The sequence below is a fragment of the Physeter macrocephalus genome, chromosome 13 (genome assembly GCF_002837175.3).
Source record: "Physeter macrocephalus isolate SW-GA chromosome 13, ASM283717v5, whole genome shotgun sequence".
Classification (NCBI taxonomy): domain Eukaryota; kingdom Metazoa; phylum Chordata; class Mammalia; order Artiodactyla; family Physeteridae; genus Physeter; species Physeter macrocephalus.
In genome coordinates this window covers 56,971,841-56,977,216 of record NC_041226.1, presented here as the reverse complement: position 1 = coordinate 56,977,216, position 5,376 = coordinate 56,971,841, and positions in this window count along the sequence as shown.

Here is a 5,376-nt window from a genome sequence, read left to right as displayed (position 1 = left end):
TTTTTCCAAAGAGGAAATGCAGATGGCCAATGGAAACATGAAAAGACCCTCAACATAGCTAATCACCAGGGAAATGCAAATCAAAACAACAATGTAATCTTACCTCACACTGGTCAGAATGGCTATCATGAAAAAGAACACAAATAACAAATTTGGGGAGGATGTGGAGAAAAGGGAATCCTCATACACAGTTGGTGGGGATGTAAATTGGTGTAGCCACTGTGGAAACCAATATGGAGGTTTTTCAAAACACTAAAAAAGGAACTACCATATTACCCAACATTTCCACTCCTGGTTATATACTGGAAAAAAAACAAAAACACTAATTCGAAAAGATACGTGCACCCCAATGTTCATGGTAGCATTATTTACAATTGCCAAGGTATGAAAGCAACCTAAATGTCCATTCAACAGATGAATGGATAAAGAGTGGTATATATAAACAATGGAATACTACTCAACCATAAAAGAGAATGAAATTTTGCCATTTGAAGCAACATGGAGGGACTTGAAGGGTGTGTGGAATCTAAAAAATACAACAAACTAGTGAATAAAGCCAAAAAAAAGGGCAGACTCACAGATATAGAGAACAAATTAGTGGTTACCAGTGGGGAGAGGGAAGGGCAGAGGAGCAATATAGCGGTGGGGTTAAAAAAGTGTTATTATGGGATTATCTCACAGATATAGAGAACAAATTAGTGGTTACCAGTGGGGAGAGGGAAGGGCAGAGGAGCAATATAGCGGTGGGGTTAAAAAAGTGTTATTATGGGATTATATGAAATAATGTGTGTGAAACTTTTGAAAAATTTAAAGCACTGTATAATTTAAAGAGTATTTAATTCAATTAAAAATTATTTTTAAAAAGTTAAATAAGGTAACAAGGGTGGGGTCCTAATCCAAGAGGATTGGTGTCCTTATAAGAAGACAAGAGATACTCCTCCCTTTATCTCTCTCTCTCGTCACACAATTAGAGGAAAGGCCATGTGAGAACATAGCAAGAAGGTGGCTGACTGCAAGCCAGGAAGAGAATCCTCACCAAACACTGACTGTGCTGGTACCTTAATCTTGGATGTTCAGTCTCCAGAAGTGCAAGAAAATAAATTTTGATGGTTTAATCCAGTCTCTATTTTTGTCTATATTTTTATGGCAGTCCTAGCAGACTGTATATATCTGTATACATATGTACATATATGTAATGTATTTATTTATTTTCAGTTATACATATACAAGCATCTATTCTTTTTCAAATTCTTTCCCCATTTACGTTATTACAGAATATTGAGGAGAGTTCCCTGTGCTATACAGTAGGTCCTTGTTGGTTATCTATTTCAAATATAGCAGTGTGTGCATGTCAGTCCCAAACTCCCAATCTCCACCCCCCTTCCCCGCTGGTAACCATAAATTCCTTTTCTAAGTCTGTGAGTCTGTTTCTGTTCTGTAAATAAGTTCATTTGTATCACTTTTTTTAAGAGTCCATATATATGTGTATGTGTGTGTGTGTGTGTGTGTGTGTGTGTGTGTGTGTGTGTGTGTATGTATGTATTTTATTTTACCAATGGCTAGGTGCTGCTGTAACAAATGCCTGAAAATGTGGAAGTGGTTTTAGGATAGGGTACAGGCTGGAGGAGTTTTGAGGGGCATGCTAGAAATATGGATACTAAGGGGAGTTCTAGTGAGGGCTCACAAAAAATGAAAAGAGCTGGAGAGAAACCTATCTTCTAAGAGAACCCATTAATAATCAGGAATAGAATGTTGGTAGAAATATGGACATTAAAGGCCATTCTGGTGAGGTCTCAGGTGGAAATGAGAAATACTATTGGAAACTAAAGAAAACGTGATCCTTGTTATAAAATGGCAGAGAACTTGGCTAAATTGAATTCACATTCTACTATATTGTGGAATGCAGAACTTCTAAGCAAAGCAACTGTATATTTAGATGAAAAGATTTACTCCTTTCTTCCCTATTTCTCCCTTTTGAAATGGGAATGTCTATCTTATATCTGTCTCAACATTGTATTTTAGAATGACATACCTGTCTCGTTTCACAGGTTCACAGCTGGAGAGGAATTATGCCCCAAGTTCTTGTATCTCACATGGTTACTGTGAGAATTAAATGATCAAAGATAAACATCCCACATGCCGCAGAGTGGCTGGGCCCGTGAGCCATGGCTGCTGAGCCTGCACGTCCAGAGCTTGTGCTCCACAGCAGGAGGGGCCACAATGGTGAAAGGCCCGCGTACCGCAAAAAAAAAAAAAAGATAAACAAAGGGCATTTCACAGAACCTAGAATACAACAATCCTTTAATTGCACTAGTAATTTTTTTGCTACTACCCCTCAAGTACCAACCTATGATAGTCATCTTTGCAATCTTTGCTCCAATCCCAATGAGATACTTGCATTTCCCCAATAAGAGCCATATTTTGCTTCATCTGATATCCTTCGCAATAGGGCTTATCTCTTTCTGAATACTTCTTCTCTGACATCTTTGCAGGGTATTGGATTTCAAGTTCCTGATTCTTTTTTCACATAAGACTTTATAAAGGTTCTTGCCTGTACAATTTAATAGTAGTTTAAATTTACTGCATTAGAATATATATATATATATATATATATATATATATATATATATATATATATGCTGTATGCCTCTTCCACCACACTGAAAATCTGAAAGACAGGGTCCCTGTCATTTTCTTGAACATATATACAGTATATTGTCCATGCCTCGTACATAGTAGGTACTCAGTAAGGATTTGTTGAATAAATGAATAAATTGAAAGTGCACTTTGCTTAATTTTGTCACACACGTCTTGTTTTGTTTATTGATTCAACAAATATTTCTTCATTGCTAATGCTGGAAAGGTAACAATTCCAGTTAATGGAGACAAAAATGAAGAAAGTATGGCTCTTGTTCTTAAAGATCAGTGGTTTTCAAGCTACGTACATGGTGTGTGAAATGACTAGGAGTGCTTCTGGTATATCTTGTCAGTGGGTCAGGGATGCTAGAAAATATTCTAGACAATTAAAAGTTTTCCAAGTTAAAATACCTATTAGAACCCTGAGAACAATCACTGTTGTAATGCCAAAGGCAAAGTATAGAAGAATACAAGATGGGTCAATTGATTGTTTTCTTGAGACTTTGGGAGATACTTTCAAAAGTAAAGCCGCGTTGAAATGGGCATCGAGGCATGAACAGAAATTTTCAGATTGAAAGAACATTCTAGCAAGAGCACAAGATGTGTGAAACTGAATGGTATGTTTGGAGAATGGCAAGACATCCAAAATGGATTAAATATGGATTGAATAAGATGGAAGAAAGTAAAGTATGGTAGAAAATTTAGTTTGTTATGTACTGTCTTTCATTAGTTTGGGTCTACTTTAAAAAACCTAGGCTCAACAAGATATCCAGATGCCAGAAATGCATTAAAATAAATTGAAATTGAGTGTGGGAGTGCCATCAGGATTCATTTTCTTCTTTTCCTTCTTTTCTCCATATTCCAGGTTTTCATCACTGTTTTCAAATATTTCAGGTAAAGTATTTAAGAATCATAGGAGAGTTAATGTGTAGACTTGGAGTTTCATATTCAGAAAGTCTGAAGTTTTAAATCCTCAGAATCATTTTGTTAGACAGAGTGGACTTACTGATCAAATGCTAATTGTATTTTAAATTTTTTTGAGAAACCTCCATACTGTTTTCCATAATGACTGTACCAATTTACACTTGCTTTCTTTTTCTTGATAATAGCCATTCTAATAGGTGTGAAGTAATATCTCACTATGGTTTTGATTTGCATTTCCCTGATAATTAGTGATGTTAAGCACCTTGTAATATACAGTTGACAATTTCTATATCTTCTTTTGTGAAAATTCTGTTAAGGTCCTCTGGCCATTTTTTAGTCACACTATTTATTTATTTATTTATTGCTACTGAGTTGTGTGAGTTCCTTATCAGATACTCGGTTTGCAAATATTTTCTTCCATTCTATAGGTTGTTTTTAATATTTTTTTAAATTGTTTCTTTTTCTGTGCAAAAGGTTTTTAGTTTGACATAGTCTCAGTTGTCTATTTTTGCTTCTGTTGTCGGTGGTTTGGTGTCATATCCAATAAATCATTGCCAAGTCCAGTGTCTAGAAGCTGTTTCCCAACGTTTTCTTCTAAGCATTTTATTGTTGGCTTTACTTTTATGTCTTTTATCCATTTTGAGTTGATTTTTGTGAATGTTGTATAATAAGTGTCTCATTTCATTCTATTGCATACAGATATCAAGTTTCCTCAACACCATTTATCAAGGAGGCTGTCTTTTCCACATTGTGAATTCCTGGCACCCGTGTCAAAGATCAGTTGACTGTATATCTGTAAGTTTATTTCTGTGATCTCTACTCTGTTCCATTGGTCCTTATGTCTGTTTCTATGCCAGTACCATACTGTTTTGATTAGCGGGGTTCTGTAATATGTTTTAAAGTCAAAACAATGGCTCCCCAAAGATGCCTTTATCCAAATGCCTGCAACCAGTGATTCTGTTACTTTACATGTCAATACTACTTTGCAGATGTGACTGAAATAAGAATCATAAGATGGGAAGATTGTTCTAGATAATCTGGATGGACTGAATGTAATCACAAGGTCTTTATAAAAGATGAGCAGAGTTAGAAAAAAGTGACTTGATGATGAAAGGAGAAACAGAGACAGAGAGGTGAGAGGAGGGGAAGACTTCAGGTTTTTACACTACTGGCTTGAGATGGAAAAAGAGGAGAAAAAGAATGTAGATGGCCCCCAGAAGATGAAAAAGGAAAGTGCACAGATTCTCTAGAACCTCCAGAAGGAATGCAGGCCTGCCAACACCTTGATTTTAGGAATCTTACTTCCAAAATCATAAGATAATAGACTTGTGCTGTTTTAATCCACTAAGTTTATGTAATTTATTACAGCAACAAAAAGAAATTAATGCAATCATTATTTTTAACAAACCAAGCCCCAAGAGATTCTCATGCATGTGGTCTACAGACAATACTAAAAATCACCAGAAGAAAAAAAAAAATCTCATAAGAAAGGAAATCAGAGAAGCAAGAAGAACTACAATCCTGCAGCCTGTGGAACAAAAACCACATTCACAGAAAGATAGACAAAATGAAAAGGCAGAGGGTTATGTACCAGATGAAGGAACAAGATAAAACCCCAGAAAAACAACTCAATGAAGTGGAGATAGGCAACATTCCAGAAAAAGAATTCAGAATAATGATAGCAAAGATGATCCAGGACCTTGGAAAAAGAATGGAGGTAAAGACTGAGAAGATGCAAGAAATGTTTAACAAAGACCTAGAAGAATTAAAGAACAAACAACCAGAGATGAACAATACAATAACTGAAATGAAAAC